A 20343-nucleotide genomic window follows, 5' to 3' on the forward strand; every position below is an offset into this window, starting at 1 on the left:
TTTGTTCTTGGCCTCATAGGGTTCTGCATGGATGACAGCCCCCAGGGGCTCCTGCAAGAATAAGTAAAGTCTCTGAGTGACTCTTCGGATTGCCAAAGAACCACATTTTCTGTTCTGAGTAAGGTCTTGTCTCAAAGATGGTGCTAAGTCTATCAAGGATTTGCTCTACAGTCCTTTTCTCTGACCATGGCCAGGATTTGATTTCACAGAGCACAGTTACTTCTAGTCAACCAAGTAGAATCTCTGCTTTCTGGTCTGTTGATATAGGGTGCAGCATGAAGGTAGCTGATATCTTCTTGTGGAAGTCTCTTAGGGTATGAGGCTCTCCCGTGTAACATAGGAGCCATGGTGCCTAAAAATAGTATGGCATAGTCAGTGGCATTAGGCATCGAGTGGCAGCAGTACTTGCAGCGTTGTTCTCACGGTCAGACATTGCTAATGAGGTGTTCTCCCGATTGCTTAGGTTATCAGGAGGCAATTGTGCAATTTTGTGGCTTATTGCTATGGGCGACGGCAGCATATAAGGTACGTGCACAGCGATAGTGTAGATGGCCCCAGACAGTCTCTTCAAAAACGATAAGCCCCAGTGGTACTGGCACTTAATTCTTGGGTCCCGTTTTGCAGGATCAATGTAGCGGTTCTGCTCTCCTGTCTCAAGGCCTGCTCTTCTAGACAAATGGCTTTGAGGATGCACCTCTCCAGGTGAGAATGTAACACCGTGCTGGAAAAATGATGGACAAATCCCAACAAAAAATACCAGCCAAATAAATGATCTGCGGACCCTAATACAGTGCTCCTGCCAGATACAAACCACTCCACAAACTTGTCCCTGACTGGATACCAGACTTCCCAAGTCTTACAGTTGGGGTTTGTTTAATAGGGACAGCAGAATAGAGTTCCTCAACATGATCTATGGTGGCATCAGAGATCCTGGAGAACCTGTGCTTTGATGGGACTTGTCTGGTTAGGGCTCAAAGAAAAGATCCATTTGGAAGTGAGAATCCCAAAGGTGCATTCATCATATAGATGTGCTCTGCAGGTGTCCAAGCCATGGTCCAAAACCCTCATCATTCACAAGAAGTGAAGGAGCTGTGGGACCAGGAGATTGGGGAAGTTGGACAGGTTTACAGAGAACCAAAAGCCCCACTGAGGAATGCAGCTGCTTCTTCACACAGAGGTGCTGCCCATCCATGGACCCAATGCAGTTGGGAATCTCCTCAGCATCCTGAGAACATTGTGCAGTGTCCATCATAGAGATCTTCAGGTGGTTCCAGATAATGCCGCAGGTTATCCCGACTGTCTCCGCAATGGTGGATGTTCCAAGAAACTCAAAATTCAGGGAGGTAAAAGAATAAATATATAGAATCAGCATCTGATGTCATCCTCCAAACTTCGAGAAGAGGCAGACGAGTGCACGATGGTCCAGGGGAATGGAGGACATGACTACAAACACACAAAGCAACTGAATAGTGCAATAAATGTCAGAAACCAGTGCGAAAAGCAATAATGCAATCACCAGGGCTCTTAGGACTTTCCTCTTACATGATTTCAGTGGGTTGGTCACAAATGGACCTCTTCATGTACGTTTTCATGTCTGGGACAAATGAATGACATACTGATGGTCAGAAACAGACCCACCGACCAAAAACAGAAATGTCTAGGAAACCAAGGGTGAAAAATGGAGAGTGGTGTGTGAATAAAGACCAATGCTAAGACACTGAATGTGGAGACACCAGAGCTGGAATGTGGCCATCAGGACGTGGTCTAGAACGTAACCAAGTGTCACCCCCAAGAGATCAGAACCAAACACAATGACCAAAGGACAAGTCAGGACATAGTCATGGACAGCCAGTAGTGCCACAAATACCAGAAGAAACATGAACCTGGAAACACACTTGGAACATGGCTGCTGGAGGCAAAGTCCATAAGAGCAATGGATCAGTGAGGTCTATCCTGGAATGCCCTTATGAAATGTACATAGTACATAATATCCTATTGGTTCAGTGGGCATAATTATATCCTGGAGGTCCAGTGGGTGTAATAAAAATCCCAGATGGTACAGTGGCTAAAATACTATGCCAGATAGTCCAGTGGGTAAAATAATATCCCTTATGGTCCTGTGGATATAATAATATCCCTGATGGTTCAGTGGGTAAAATAATATCCCTGATGATGCAGTGGGTATAATAATATCTCTGATGGTCTAGTGAGTATAGAAATATCCATGATGGTCCAGTGGGTATAATAAAAATGATCTAGTGGTTATAATAATGTCCCTGATGGTTCAGTATATATAATAACATCTCTAATGGTCTAGTGGGTGGGTATAATAATATCCCTGATGGTCCAGTGGGTATAATAAAAATCCAAGATGGTCCTAGGGTTGGACGATATCAAAAATATTCCCACGATAACGATATTAAGAAATTTATCGCGATAACGATATATATCGCGATAAATACCCATTTTGCTAAAAAAAACACTTGGGGCCAAAAGGAGACATTATACTGTATGGGGGCAGCCACAAGGAGACGTTATACTGTATGGGGCAGCCACAAGGACACGTTATACTGTATGGGGGCAGCCACAAGGAGACGTTATACTGTATGGGGGCAGCCACAAGGAGACGTTATACTGTATGGGGGCAGCCACAAGGAGACGTTATACTGTATGGGGCAGCCACAAGGAGACGTTATACTGTATGGGGGCAGCCACAAGTAGAGGTTATACTGTATGGGGGCAGCCACAAGGAGACGTTATACTGTATGGGGGCAGCCACAAGGAGACATTATACTGTATGGGGGCAGCCACAAGGAGACGTTATACTGTATGGGGGCAGCCACAAGGAGACGTTACACTGTATGGGGCAGCCACAAGGAGACGTTATACTGTATGGGGGCAGCCACAAGGAGACGTTGCACTGTATGGGGGCAGCCACAAGGAGACGTTACACTGTATGGGGCAGCCACAAGGAGACGTTGCACTGTATGGGGCAGCCACAAGGAGACGTTGCACTGTATGGGGGCAGCCACAAGGAGACGTTATACTGTATGGGGGCCACAAGGAGACGTTATACTGTATGGGGCAGCCACAAGGAGACGTTATACTGTATGGGGCAGCCACAAGGAGACGTTATACTGTATGGGGGCAGCCACAAGGAGACGTTACACTGTATGGGGGCAGCCACAAAGAGCCGTTATACTGTATGGGGCAGCCACAAGGAGACGTTATACTGTATGGGGGCAACAAGGAGACGTTATACTGTATGGGGCAGCCACAAGGAGACGTTACACTGTATGGGGCAGCCACAAGGAGACGTTATACTGTATGGGGGCAGCCACAAGGAGACGTTATACTGTATGGGGGCAGCCACAAGGAGACGTTATACTGTATGGGGCAGCCACAAGGAGACGTTATACTGTATGGGGGCAGCCACAAGGAGACGTTACACTGTATGGGGCAGCCACAAGGAGACGTTATACTGTATGGGGCAGCCACAAGGAGACGTACACTGTATGGGGGCAGCCACAAAGAGCCGTTATACTGTATGGGGCAGCCACAAGGAGACGTTATACTGTATGGGGGCAACAAGGAGACGTTATACTGTATGGGGCAGCCACAAGGAGACGTTATACTGTATGGGGCAGCCACAAGGAGACGTTATACTGTATGGGGGCAGCCACAAGGAGACGTTACACTGTATGGGGCAGCCACAAGGAGACGTTATACTGTATGGGGCAGCCACAAGGAGACGTACACTGTATGGGGGCAGCCACAAAGAGCCGTTATACTGTATGGGGCAGCCACAAGGAGACGTTATACTGTATGGGGGCAACAAGGAGACGTTATACTGTATGGGGCAGCCACAAGGAGACGTTATACTGTATGGGGGCAGCCACAAGGAGACGTTATACTGTATGGGGCAGCCACAAGGAGACGTTATACTGTATGGGGGCAGTATAACAGAACAATAACGAACACAGGTGCACTCTGCAGTAATACTAAATCCTCAAACTGATTTTAAAATTGAGAGATTAGTCAACATGTCCCACGGTGTAGGACATGTCTGAGCCCGAGCACCGCGACAAGGTTTCTCAAGTAGCCCGGGACCCTACACTCTCCAACCTGAGCCATATGGGCAATACCAGGAGCCAGTGGGCAAATTACAGGAGCATTGGGCCGACTCACAAACAACTCACCAGTTACCTCCAGCATGTGGCCATGCCTGCAATGGGAGGAGGGAGGAGTCTGTGAGTCCCACTCAAGACTTGCTGATATGTCCCAGGCCTCACAGGTGCACCTAAATGTGACCTGTAGATGGAAAACAGGCACATTTAAATAGGAGTTTATACACCTCCAGAAAACTATATATACAAACTAAGAAGACAGGTTGGCATTAGCAGGAGGTGCTTCAAACCCACATGCAGTTGTGCATATATATAGGGGAGCAGATCCTGCATTTGTGGCCCGTTGCTAATGGCAATCCCCAGCAAAATGCATACAATGGAGGATGCCCGCAGCGAACCACAAGTACCACAATAGACATCCTACACAAGGTAACAAGTGCGGATGTAATAATTAATATAACAATATAACAGAACAATAACGAACACAGGTGCACTCTGCAGTAATACTAAATCCTCAAACTGATTTTAAAATTGAGAGATTAGTCAACATGTCCCACGGTGTAGAACATGTCTAAGCCCGGACACCGCGACAAGGTTTCTCAAGTAGCCCGGGCATTACATCCGCACTTGTTACCTTGTGTAGGATGTCTATTGTGGTACTTGTGGTTCGCTGCAGGCATCCTCCATTGTATGCATTTTGCTGGGGATTGCCATTAGCAACGGGCCACAAATGCAGGATCTGCTCCCCTATATATATGCACAACTGCATGTGGGTTTGAGCACCTCCTGCTAATGCCAACCTGTCTTCTTAGACTGTATGGGGGCAGCCACAAGGAGCCGTTATACTGTATGGGGGCAGCCACAAGGAGACGTTACACTGTATGGGGCAGCCACAAGGAGACGTTACACTGTATGGGGCAGCCACAAGGAGACGTTACACTGTATGGGGGCAGCCACAAGGAGACGTTGCACTGTATGGGGCAGCCACAAGGAGACGTTGCACTGTATGGGGGCAGCCACAAGGAGACGTTGCACTGTATGGGGCAGCCACAAGGAGACGTTACACTGTATGGGGGCAGCCACAAGGAGACGTTGCACTGTATGGGGCAGCCACAAGGAGACGTTGCACTGTATGGGGCAGCCACAAGGAGACGTTACACTGTATGGGGGGGCCACAAGGAGCCGTTATACTGTATGGGGGCAGCCACAAGGAGACGTTACACTGTATGGGGCAGCCACAAGGAGACGTTACACTGTATGGGGCAGCCACAAGGAGACGTTACACTGTATGGGGGCAGCCACAAGGAGACGTTGCACTGTATGGGGCAGCCACAAGGAGACGTTGCACTGTATGGGGGCAGCCACAAGGAGACGTTGCACTGTATGGGGCAGCCACAAGGAGACGTTACACTGTATGGGGGCAGCCACAAGGAGACGTTACACTGTATGGGGCAGCCACAAGGAGACGTTATACTGTATGGGGGCAGCCACAAGGAGACGTTATACTGTATGGGGGCAGCCACAAGGAGACGTTATACTGTATGGGGGGGCCACAAGGAGACGTTACACTGTATGGGGGCAGCCACAAGGAGACGTTACACTGTATGGGGCGGCCACAAGGAGACGTTATACTGTATGGGGGCAGCCACAAGGAGACGTTACACTGTATGGGGCAGCCACAAGGAGACGTTGCACTGTATGGGGCAGCCACAAGGAGACGTTGCACTGTATGGGGGCAGCCACAAAGAGACGTTACATTGTATGGGGGCAGCCACAAGGAGACACCACTGTATGGGGGCAGCCACAAGGAGACGTTGCACTGTATGGGGCAGCCACAAGGAGACGTTGCACTGTATGGGGCAGCCACAAGGAGACGTTGCACTGTAGGAGGGCAGCCACAAGGAGACACTATACTGTATGGGGCAGCCACAAGGAGATGTTATACTGTATGGGGGCAGCCACAAGGAGACGTTACACTGTATGGGGGCAGCCACAAGGAGACGTTATACTGTATGGGGGCAGCCACAAGGAGACGTTACACTGTATGGGTGCAGCCACAAGGAGACGTTATACTGTATGGGGGCAGCCACAAGGAGACGTTACACTATATGGGGGCAGCCACAAGGAGACGTTATACTGTATGGGGGCAGCCACAAGGAGACGTTATACTGTATGGGGGCAGCCACAAGGAGCCGTTATACTGTATGGGGGCAGCCACAAGGAGACGTTATACTGTATGGGGGCAGCCACAAGGAGACGTTATACTGTATGGGGGCAGCCACAAGGAGCCGTTATACTGTATGGGGGCAGCCACAAGGAGACGTTACACTGTATGGGGCAGCCACAAGGAGATGTTACACTGTATGGGGCAGCCACAAGGAGACGTTACACTGTATGGGGGCAGCCACAAGGAGACGTTGCACTGTATGGGGCAGCCACAAGGAGACGTTGCACTGTATGGGGGCAGCCACAAGGAGACGTTGCACTGTATGGGGCAGCCACAAGGAGACGTTACACTGTATGGGGGCAGCCACAAGGAGACGTTACACTGTATGGGGCAGCCACAAGGAGACGTTATACTGTATGGGGGCAGCCACAAGGAGACGTTATACTGTATGGGCGCAGCCACAAGGAGACGTTATACTGTATGGGGGGGCCACAAGGAGACGTTACACTGTATGGGGGCAGCCACAAGGAGACGTTACACTGTATGGGGCGGCCACAAGGAGACGTTATACTGTATGGGGGCAGCCACAAGGAGACGTTACACTGTATGGGGCAGCCACAAGGAGACGTTGCACTGTATGGGGCAGCCACAAGGAGACGTTGCACTGTATGGGGGCAGCCACAAAGAGACGTTACATTGTATGGGGGCAGCCACAAGGAGACACCACTGTATGGGGGCAGCCACAAGGAGACGTTGCACTGTATGGGGCAGCCACAAGGAGACGTTGCACTGTATGGGGCAGCCACAAGGAGACGTTGCACTGTAGGAGGGCAGCCACAAGGAGACACTATACTGTATGGGGCAGCCACAAGGAGATGTTATACTGTATGGGGGCAGCCACAAGGAGACGTTACACTGTATGGGGGCAGCCACAAGGAGACGTTATACTGTATGGGGGCAGCCACAAGGAGACGTTACACTGTATGGGTGCAGCCACAAGGAGACGTTATACTGTATGGGGGCAGCCACAAGGAGACGTTACACTATATGGGGCAGCCACAAGGAGACGTTATACTGTATGGGGGCAGCCACAAGGAGACGTTATACTGTATGGGGGCAGCCACAACGAGACATTGCACTGTATGGGGGCAGCCACAAGGAGACATTACACTGTATGGGGGCAGCCACAAGGAGACGTTACACTATATGGGGCAGCCACAAGGAGACGTTACACTGTATGGGGGCAGCCACAAGGAGACGTTATACTGTATGGGGGCAGCCACAAGGAGATGTTATACTGTATGGGGGGCAGCCACAAGGAGACATTACACTGTAGGGGGGCAGCCACAAGGAGACGTTACACTGTATGGGGGCAGCCACAAGGAGACGTTATACTGTAGGGGGGGCCACAAGGAGACGTTGCACTGTATGGGGGCAGCCACAAGGAGACGTTACACTGTATGGGGGCAGCCACAAGGAGACGTTACACTGTATGGGGGCAGCCACAAGGAGACGTTATACTGTATGGGGGGCAGCCACAAGGAGACGTTATACTGTATGGGGGCAGCCACAAGGAGAGGTTATACTGTATGGGGGCAGCCACAAGGAGAGGTTATACTGTATGGGGGCAGCCACAAGGAGAGGTGGTACTGTATGGGGGCAGCCACAAGGAAACATTACACTGTATGGGGGCAGCCACAAGGAGACGTTATACTGTATGGGGGCAGCCACAAGGAGACGTTATACTGTATGGGGGCAGCCACAAGGAGACGTTATACTGTATGGGGGCAGCCACAAGGAGACGTTATACTGTATGGGGGGCAGCCACAAGGAGCCGTTATACTGTATGGGGGCAGCCACAAGGAGACATTACACTGTATGGGGGCAGCCACAAGGAGACGTTATACTGTATGGGGGCAGCCACAAGGAGACGTTATACTGTATGGGGGCAGCCACAAGGAGACGTTATACTGTATGGGGGCAGCCACAAGGAGACGCTACTGTATGGGGGGCAGCCACAAGGAGACGTTATACTGTATGGGGGGCAGCCACAACGAGACATTGCACTGTATGGGGGCAGCCACAAGGAGACGTTACACTGTATGGGGGCAGCCACAAGGAGACGTTACACTGTATGGGGGCAGCCACAAGGAGACGTCATACTGTATGGGGGCAGCCACAAGGAGACGTTACACTGTATGGGGGCAGCCACAAGGAGACGTTATACTGTATGGGGGGCAGCCACAAGGAGACGTTATACTGTATGGGGGCAACCACAAGGAGACGTTATACTGTATGGGGGCAGCCACAAGGAGACGTTACACTGTATGGGGCAGCCACAAGGAGACGTTATACTGTATGGGGGGCAGCCACAAGGAGCCGTTATACTGTATGGGGGCAGCCACAAGGAGACGTCATACTGTATGGGGGCAGCCACAAGGAGACGTTACACTGTATGGGGGCAGCCACAAGGAGACGTTATACTGTATGGGGGCAGCCACAAGGAGACGTTATACTGTATGGGGGCAGCCACAAGGAGATGTTATACTGTATGGGGGGCAGCCACAAGGAGACATTACACTGTATGGGGGCAGCCACAAGGAGACGTTACACTGTATGGGGGCAGCCACAAGGAGACGTTACACTGTATGGGGGCAGCCACAAGGAGACGTTATACTGTATGGGGGGCAGCCACAAGGAGACGTTATACTGTATGGGGGCAGCCACAAGGAGAGGTTATACTGTATGGGGGCAGCCACAAGGAGAGGTTATACTGTATGGGGGCAGCCACAAGGAGACGTTATACTGTATGGGGGCAGCCACAAGGAAACATTACACTGTATGGGGGCAGCCACAAGGAGACGTTATACTGTATGGGGGCAGCCACAAGGAGACGTTATACTGTATGGGGGCAGCCACAAGGAGACGTTATACTGTATGGGGGGCAGCCACAAGGAGCCGTTATACTGTATGGGGGCAGCCACAAGGAGACATTACACTGTATGGGGGCAGCCACAAGGAGACGTTATACTGTATGGGGGCAGCCACAAGGAGACGTTATACTGTATGGGGGCAGCCACAAGGAGAGGTTATACTGTATGGGGGCAGCCACAAGGAGACGTTATACTGTATGGGGGGCAGCCACAACGAGACATTGCACTGTATGGGGGCAGCCACAAGGAGACGTTACACTGTATGGGGGCAGCCACAAGGAGACGTTACACTGTATGGGGGCAGCCACAAGGAGACGTCATACTGTATGGGGGCAGCCACAAGGAGACGTTACACTGTATGGGGGCAGCCACAAGGAGACGTTATACTGTATGGGGGGCAGCCACAAGGAGACGTTATACTGTATGGGGGCAACCACAAGGAGACGTTATACTGTATGGGGGGGCCACAAGGAGACGTTATACTGTATGGGGGCAGCCACAAGGAGACGTTACACTGTATGGGGGGGCCACAAGGAGACGTTATACTGTATGGGGGGGCCACAAGGAGACGTTATACTGTATGGGGGCAGCCACAAGGAGACGTTACACTGTATGGGGGGGCCACAAGGAGACGTTATACTGTATGGGGGCAGCCACAAGGAGACGTTACACTGTATGGGGGGGCCACAAGGAGCCGTTATACTGTATGGGGGCAGCCACAAGGAGACGTCATACTGTATGGGGGCAGCCACAAGGAGACGTTACACTGTATGGGGGCAGCCACAAGGAGACGTTATACTGTATGGGGGGCAGCCACAAGGAGACGTTATACTGTATGGGGGGCAGCCACAACGAGACATTGCACTGTATGGGGGCAGCCACAAGGAGACGTTACACTGTATGGGGGCAACCACAAGGAGACGTTATACTGTATGGGGGCAGCCACAAGGAGACGTTACACTGTATGGGGGGGCCACAAGGAGACGTTATACTGTATGGGGGCAGCCACAAGGAGACGTAATACTGTATGGGGGGCAGCCACAAGGAGACGTTATACTGTATGGGGGCAACCACAAGGAGACGTTATACTGTATGGGGGCAGCCACAAGGAGACGTTGCACTGTATGGGGGCAGCCACAAGGAGCCGTTATACTGTATGGGGGCAACCACAAGGAGCCGTTATACTGTATGGGGGCAACCACAAGGAGACGTTATACTGTATGGGGGCAGCCACAAGGAGACGTTATACTGTATGGGGGCAGCCACAAGGAGACGTTATACTGTATGGGGGCAGCCACAAGGAGACGTTATACTGTATGGGGGCAGCCACAAGGAGACGCTACTGTATGGGGGGCAGCCACAAGGAGACGTTATACTGTATGGGGGCAGCCACAAGGAGACGACGTTACACTGTATGGGGGCAGCCACAAGGAGACGTTATACTGTATGGGGGCCACAAGGAGACGTTATACTGTATGGGGGGCAGCCACAAGGAGCCGTTATACTGTATGGGGCAGCCACAAGGAGACGTTACACTGTATGGGGGCAGCCACAAGGAGACACTATACTGTATGGGGCAGCCACAAGGAGACGTTACACTGTATGGGGCAGCCACAAGGAGACGTTGCACTGTATGGGGCAGCCACAAGGAGACGTTACACTGTATGGGGGCAGCCACAAGGAGACACCACTGTATGGGGGCAGCCACAAGGAGACGTTATACTGTATGGGGCGGTGGGCCACAAGGAGACGTTACACTGTATGGGGGCAGCCACAAGGAGACGTTATACTGTATGGGGGCAGCCACAAGGAGACGTTATACTGTATGGGGGCAGCCACAAGGAGACGTTATACTGTATGGGGCAGCCACAAGGAGAGGTTATACTGTATGGGGGGGCCACAAGGAGACGTTATACTGTATGGGGGCAGCCACAAGGAGACGTTACACTGTATGGGGGGGCCACAAGGAGACGTTATACTGTATGGGGGCAGCCACAAGGAGACGTTACACTGTATGGGGGGGCCACAAGGAGCCGTTATACTGTATGGGGGCAGCCACAAGGAGACGTCATACTGTATGGGGGCAGCCACAAGGAGACGTTACACTGTATGGGGGCAGCCACAAGGAGACGTTATACTGTATGGGGGGCAGCCACAAGGAGACGTTATACTGTATGGGGGCAACCACAAGGAGACGTTATACTGTATGGGGGCAGCCACAAGGAGACGTTACACTGTATGGGGGGGCCACAAGGAGACGTTATACTGTATGGGGGCAGCCACAAGGAGACGTAATACTGTATGGGGGGCAGCCACAAGGAGACGTTATACTGTATGGGGGCAACCACAAGGAGACGTTATACTGTATGGGGGCAGCCACAAGGAGACGTTATACTGTATGGGGGCAACCACAAGGAGACGTTATACTGTATGGGGGCAGCCACAAGGAGACGTTACACTGTATGGGGGCAGCCACAAGGAGACGTTACACTGTATGGGGGCAGCCACAAGGAGCCGTTATACTGTATGGGGGCAACCACAAGGAGCCGTTATACTGTATGGGGGCAACCACAAGGAGACGTTATACTGTATGGGGGCAGCCACAAGGAGACGTTATACTGTATGGGGGCAGCCACAAGGAGACGTTATACTGTATGGGGGCAGCCACAAGGAGACGTTATACTGTATGGGGGCAGCCACAAGGAGACGTTATACTGTATGGGGGCAGCCACAAGGAGACGCTACTGTATGGGGGGCAGCCACAAGGAGACGTTATACTGTATGGGGGCAGCCACAAGGAGACGACGTTACACTGTATGGGGGCCACAAGGAGACGTTATACTGTATGGGGGGCAGCCACAAGGAGCCGTTATACTGTATGGGGCAGCCACAAGGAGACGTTACACTGTATGGGGGCAGCCACAAGGAGACACTATACTGTATGGGGCAGCCACAAGGAGACGTTACACTGTATGGGGCAGCCACAAGGAGACGTTGCACTGTATGGGGCAGCCACAAGGAGACGTTACACTGTATGGGGGCAGCCACAAGGAGACACCACTGTATGGGGGCAGCCACAAGGAGACGTTATACTGTATGGGGCGGTGGGCCACAAGGAGACGTTACACTGTATGGGGGCAGCCACAAGGAGACGTTATACTGTATGGGGGCAGCCACAAGGAGACGTTATACTGTATGGGGGCAGCCACAAGGAGACGTTATACTGTATGGGGCGGTGGACCACAAGGAGACGTTATACTGTATGGGGCGGTGTGTGGTAGTGTAGGGACGCCTCTTACGATCCATCTAACTGGGGTAAAATCCTATTAGGATAATTTGTGGAGGAAGTCTTCTTTGGGAAATTTTAAAGAAAAGGACAGGGCTCCACATGGGCTAGAAGTGACAACTGGTATGGGGGGGGGGGGGGGTCATTCCGTGGTGATGTCACTCTCCACCCCCAAAATAGCACTACATAAGAAGCTGACTTCAAATATGAAGTTCTCCTACCCCTATAAATCCCCCCTATGGACAGTGACTGCAGTCATTACCTGGAGGAGCAGTGACATCACCAGGGGTTATGCTAGAAGTCAGTAGCGGGCTGTCGGTCACAAAGGGCGACACAGATGAAAACGCCATCAATGTAAACCATCAGTCTACCGGAGCCCAGTACACGATATATACGGATATACACGTCATGTATGTGCACAGTGACCTCTCTATTTATATGTGTATCACATCACAGGTGGACACTGGAGTGAAGACACATGCGTTGGTGACACATATTAAAGAGGACCTTTCATGGGTCCAAAGAATATGACCTTAGTAGCGGGCTGCATAGAGCGGCGCCCAGGGATCTAAGTGCACTTACTATTATTCCTGGGCGCCGCTCCGTTCGTCCGCTGTGGCCCCCGGTAATTTCTCAACATTCGGTGCAAGTAGGAGGAGACGCCAGTGTCTCTCCTTCTCCCTGACAGCAGCGCTGACCAATCAGAGCTCAGAGGCAGGGAGAAAAAAAACCTCTCTGGCTCTGAGCTGTGATTGCAGCGCCCAGGAATAATAGTAAGTGCAGTGAGATCCCCGGGCGCCGCTCTATAAAGCCTGCTACTGAGTTCATATTCTTTGGACCCATGAAAGGTCCTCTTTAATGTTTGTACAAAGTCTTGGTAAAGTTGCCATCACAGGTTTAAATAAAGTGAAGATAAAAAAAAAAACCTGCTCCGTCCCTGCAGCCAGGTTCAGCCCTCCGCGTGCTAGTAGTAATGCAGGAGGCAGAGGCCAGTGACCGGGGAACATAAGCAGGTGGAATCGGGCATTTTAGAAGTAGGTCAGCACACATGCGACCACTCCTATGACGTCATTAAATACCGCGGTTTTTCGGAAACGGTGATATCGCCATATCGCCGCTTTTTAATATCGCGGTATATCGTGGATACCGGTATATCGCTCAACCCTAGATGGTCCAGTGGCTAAATTATTAGGCCTGATGGTCCAGTGGGTATAATAATATCTGTGATGGTCTAGTGAGCATTATAATATTTTTTATTTTATAGTGTTATATAGTGATAGAGTATGTGTTATAATTACGCATTGTGTTATGTAATACCATATAGTTTTACATCATATTATATTACATTGTATTATGCTACATCATGTTATATTATACAGTGTTTTCTCTATTGCATTATATCACATCATATTACATAGTGTTATTGTGTTTTATAATTCTACATTTTATTATATTGCACCATGTAATACTATATAGTGTTACATTGTTACTGATTAGTATATCACATTGTATATTGTTAGATGATTTTATATTGGATTTATTCCTTAGATCTTTAATCTTCTATGTGGTTGCAGGAATTTCTCAGATCTTTAGAATTGAGGTCAGTTACTCCATGTGTGATCTCTCGCTGATCTTATCTGCGCTGAGCCATAGAGCGGGTGTGTATTGATCCCAATTACTGCATCATCTCATCCTACGGTCATCACAGAGAGATGCACAGAACTTACCTCACTGTGTAGGTACTGCCTTTACTACTCTGCTTTGTTAGCTGTTAATTCCAGAATGTATCTTTATGGAGTCAAATCTGTATTTTTCTGTTGCAGAGGTCTACGTCCCCTGATTACCTGTCAGAGCCACAGTTACATGATAAAATAATGTCTACTTACAGACACCACTAGGGGGAGCTCCCTGCAAGGAGATTCAGCCACCATTATGAAGCTCACTGAATACAAAATACACAACCACTTGGAGGAGCTTAATGTATAAAGATTTATATTACCACCACTAGAGGGAGCTCAGGAGAATACTGCATACAGATTATACAGCCACCACTAGGGGTAGCTCATTACATACAGATTATACATCCACCACTAGAGAGAGATCAGGAGATTACTACATACAGATATATACAGCCACAACTAAAGCAAGCTCAGGAGATTACTGCATACAGATATATACAGCCACCACTAGAGGGAGCTCAGGATATTACTGCATACAGATATATACAGCCACCACTAGGGGGAGCACAGGAGATTACTGCATACAGATATATACAGCCACCACTAGAGGGAGCTCAGGAGATTACTACATACAGATATATACAGCCACCACTAGAGGGAGCTCAGGAGATTACTGCATACAGATATATACACCTACCGTTAGAGGGAGCACAGGAGATTACTGCATACAGATATATACAGCCACCACTAGGGGGAGCACAGGAGATTACTGCATACAGATATATACAGCCACCACTAGAGGGAGCTCAGGAGATTACTACATACAGATATATACAGCCACCACTAGAGGGAGCTCATGAGATTACTGCATACAGATATATACACCTACCGCTAGAGGGAGCACAGGAGATTACTGCATACAGATATATACAGCCACCACTAGAGGGAGCTCAGGAGATTACTACATACAGATATATACAGCCACCACTAGAGGGAGCTCAGGAGATTACTACATACAGATATATACAGCCACCACTAGAGGGAGCTCAGGAGATTACTACATACAGATATATACAGCCACCACTAGAGGGAGCTCGGGAGATTACTACATACAGATATATACAGCCACCACTAGAGAAAGCTGAGGAGATTACTACATACAGATATATACAGCCATCACTAGAGGGAGCTCAGGAGATTACTGCATATAGATATATACAGCCACCACTAGAGGGAGCTCAGGAGATTATTACATACAGATATATACAGACACCACTAGAGGGAGCTCAGGAGATTACTACATACAGATATATACAGCCAACCACTAGAGGGAGCTCAGGAGATTACTACATACAGATATATACAGCCACCACTAGAGGGAGCTCAGGAGATTACTACATACAGATATATACAGCCACCACTAGGGGGAGATCAGGAGATTACTACATACAGATATATACAGCCACCACTAGAGGGAGCTCAGGAGATTACTACATACATATATATGCAGCCACCACTAGAGGGAGCTCATGAGATTACTACATACAGATATATACAGCCACCGCTAGAGGGAGCTCAGGAGATTACTACAGAGAGAGATATATACAGCCACCGCTAGAGGGAGCTCAGAGGATTACTACAGAGAGAGATATATACAGCCACCACTAGGGGGAGCTCAGAAGATTACTACATACAGATATATACAGACACCGCTAGTGGGAGCTCAGGAGATTACTACATATAGATATACAGTACAGACCAAAAGTTTGGACACACCTTCTCATTCAAAGAGTTTTCTTTATTTTCATGACTATGAAAATTGTAGATTCACACTGAAGGCATCAAAACTATGAATTAACACATGTGGAATTATATACATAACAAACAAGTGTGAAACAACTGAAAATATGTCATATTCTAGGTTCTTCAAAGTAGCCACCTTTTGCTTTGATTACTGCTTTGCACACTCTTGGCATTCTCTTGATGAGCTTTAAGAGGTAGACCCCTGAAATGGTTTTCACTTCACAGGTGTGCCCTGTCAGGTTTAATAAGTGGGATTTCTTGCCTTATAAATGGGGTTGGGACCATCAGTGGAGTTGAGGAGAAGTCAGGTGGATACACAGCTGATAGTCCTACTGAATAGACTGTTAGAATTTGTATTATGGCAAGAAAAAAGCAGCTAAGTAAAGAAAAACGAGTGGCCATCATTACTTTAAGAAATGAAGGTCAGTCAGTCAGCCGAAAAAAATTGGGAAAACTTTGAAAGTAAGGGCTATTTGACCATGAAGGAGAGTGATGGGGTGCTGCGCCAGATGACCTGGCCTCCACAGTCACCGGACCTGAACCCAATCGAGATGGTTTGGGGTGAGTTGGACCGCAGAGTGAAGGCAAAAGGGCCAACAAGTGCTAAGCATTTCTGGGAACTCCTTCAAGACTGTTGGAAGACCATTTCAGGGGACTACCTCTTGAAGCTCATCAAGAGAATGCCAAGAGTGTGCACAGCAGTAATCAAAGCAAAAGGTGGCTACTTTGAAGAACCTAGAATATGACATATTTTCAGTTGTTTTACACTTGTTTGTTATGTTTATAATTCCACATGTGTTAATTCATAGTTTTGATGCCTTCATAGTCATGAAAATAAAGAAAACTCTTTGAATGAGAAGGTGTGTCCAAACTTTTGGTCTGTACTGTATACAGCCACCACTAGAGGGATCTCAGGAGATTACTACATACAGATATATACAGCCACCACTAGAGGGAGCTCAGGAGATTACTGCATACAGATATATACAGCCACCACTAGAGGGAGCTCAGGATCTTACTACATACAGATTATACAGCCACCACTAGAGGGCGCTCACTACATACAGTTTATAGAGTCACCACTAGAGGGAGCTCACTGCATACAGATTATGCAGCCACCACTAGAGGGAGCTCACTGCATACAGATTATACAGCCACCACTAGGGGGAGCTCACTACATACAGATTATACAGCCACCACTAGAGGGAGCTCACTACATACAGATTATTTAGCCACCACTAGAGGGAGTTTACTACATACAGCCACTATTGGGGACATTTATTGATCTTCCCTATTTTGAAGGGAAAGAGCTAGAACATTCAGGACCTGTCACTATGGGCATGGATAAGTGGATGTGGCAGGGTCTGCAGGGGCAGGCTGATTTGTGAGGCATGTGGAGCTTTTAGGCAAGGCCATCAGCACATCAGTGTGGGCACTGAGACTGTTGACCAACACAGGACCACTCAGCAGCCAGCGAGATGTGCCTAATATGCCTTAATAATGGAGCAAATGGCAGTAGACCTGAGGATAACTGCTCAACATGTCAATGTGTGATGTGCCTGCCAGTGTGTTGCTAAAAGGTACAACCTGCACCGGTGTCTGGCCCCTGGAGATTGCTATTGCGCTACCGAAGTCTATGGCAGAAAAAGTGGGACAGGTGCTTCACAACTAGGACGCTCATTCCGCATATTTCTCTATATATTTACACCAGAAAAGTAAAATAAATACATTGATAGATCATCTTCTCTTCTACTACAAAGCTGTTTGCCTGCAGCCACCACTAGGGGGAGCTCAGTGCATAGGAATTCATATACTGACCATTGAGCTCTTTGCACTGAGCTCCACCTAGTGGCCGCTACCTGAAAAAACATTGTTTTCTTGCCCAGAGAAGAGGAAGGAGTTCAGCCAGCTTTTTAATAAAATTTTTACCAACTGAATAACCTCTTGAGCATGTTCACACATCCATCATAGGGACTGGCCACAACCCCGTCATCGGGCTCACATGTCTCACATTAGACACACATCTGCTGCTGGACGCTCCCACAACGCCAGAGGGAACATCAGGGGTAGAGTTTGCTTTCGGAGATTAGTTGGATTCACAGATGTCGGTTCTGGGGGATGATATGGTCAGGTTCATCAATATCAGTGTAAGCGAGCCCTAAGACTATAATAAGGGGCTTTATAACAGGTAAGGGGGTGATTGGGGTGCATAGAATCCGCAGCAGCTGCACGGAGCTCTCTGCACTTTGTTATAATGTATCAGTCCAGAGTCACAGAGCATTGTCCAGACTGATACATTGTATCCACTTCTCAGCTGAAAGCAGGAGGATAAGTGCCTCTGAATGGAAACTAGAGTGTTTTTTGGGGGCTCAGAGAGTGAAAAAACATCAGAATTAAAAAATTCAGGGCAGGAGAACATTGTGACCTGATCATTCCGAGAACCAGTGGGACCAGCGTGCAGATCCTCCTCACCCCTGTCATCTTCGGACTCCATGGCGACAACTTGAGGTGGGGTCCCCCTTTACTTTGGGAACAATTTTTCGAACCAACTTTAACTCTATAAACAATTGCAGAAGCAGCAGAGGAACAAGACGTCTCGTCATCGGCATCTCATAGGAAATCTTTAAGTTAACCGCTTCTGTCACATTAATCAGTAAATACAAAACTGGGGGCCAAGCGCCATGTGTTTCCCATCATCATCATCACAGGTTCATGGAATTAATTATTATTCAAGCCTCCGAGGGGTTGTGTCACTTCAGTAAATGGCATTCATCATGTAGACAAACTTAATACAAGGCACTTACTAATGTATTGCTATTATTCATCTTTCTTCCTTCGCTGGCTCGATTCCTCTTTTTATCACATTATACACTGCTAGTTTCCATGTGTAACGGACCGTTTCAGCAGACAAGGGGTTAAAATCCGTTTAGGCGATATGCCCCTTTCTGAGAGACATGCACAGCTACTGCAGAACACCAAAACTCCCGAACTGGATACAAAGTAGCACTCCAAACTGGAACCTCACGAATAGCTGCTAGCAGACGAACAGGAATCAGCTTCCACTCCTGGCAATCAGTCTCTAACAGCATACAGCGGATCCCCCCAATAACGAGACAAGGCTCCGTGTTGAGGGTCAAGCAGTGGTCTGAGGTGCTGACACACCCAGCCTGGTTTTTATTACAGTTGTTGCAAATACAGGTCCGCCCACAGGGAGGTATAAAACAACCAAGCCCATCTGGTGTACACGCCCCTAGGGGACCAGAATGAAGACTGTGACATAGGACAGATATGCAGCACTGTAGGATACACAGAGACAATACATCCCCACAATGTATCATGGTTTCCTCCTCTCTGCCCTGGAGACACCCGAGGCGTAATCCAATTATCTCTCAAGACAAAGAGAAGTCACCAATACACATGTGCAGACAACAGGACAGACATCACCATTTAAACACACAATGGGACAATGGCACAATAGAAAAACACCCAGCATTTTCCTCCCAAGCTGACAAGTTACACTTATTATAAATTGTTACAACTTTGTGAGTTTACATTGGCCATACATATAACTTACATCAATTTAAACAGTATAACTTGGGGACAAACCTATCCAAAATTCACTTGAATCAGTTGAGGGGTTTAAAAGTTAGTATGGGCCATAATCCTGAGGCAAGAGGCTGATAAACAGGCCTCTCCAAAATCCAGTGGCGAGGTTGGTTTCGCCACACCATGGTTACGACCACCCTGCAATCCAGCAGCAGTGGTCATGCTTGCACAATATAGAAAAAAAAGTGTTGGCCTCTCTGGTGACTGGGGCCTGGAAGCGCACATAGACCGTTTTTTTTCCTATACTGTGTAAGCACGACCAGTGCTGCTGGATTACAGGGTGGTCGTAACCATGGAGACAAGCAGTGTATAATGTGATGGAAAAATATATCAATCCAGAAAAGGAGGCAATGTGGATAATCACAATACATTAGTAAGTGCCTTGTATTTACTGTATCTACATGATAAATGCCATTAGATGAAGGGACACAACCTAGAGATGAGCGAACCTGGTTTGTTACGAACTCTGCAAAATTTTATCCAGTAGATGAACCTGAATTTTTTCAGGTTTGTTTCGGAAGAATCCAGTCAAATGGTGCACAACGACATTTAAGTACACAGGTGGGGAAAAAGCACTAGGGAAGAAGAAGAAGGGTTCTCACATGACCCTCAAAGGAAGTAGGGGGAGGGAAAGGGCTTACCGTGATTGGCTCACAGGCCGTCAGACAGACTGGATGGGCCAATCAGTGCTGCAGCAGGGAGGTGCCCGAGAGGAACGAGCAGAACACCTTTCTGTGCTGGG

Source organism: Bufo bufo, chromosome 5, assembly GCF_905171765.1.
Source record: "Bufo bufo chromosome 5, aBufBuf1.1, whole genome shotgun sequence".
Classification (NCBI taxonomy): Eukaryota; Metazoa; Chordata; class Amphibia; order Anura; family Bufonidae; genus Bufo; species Bufo bufo.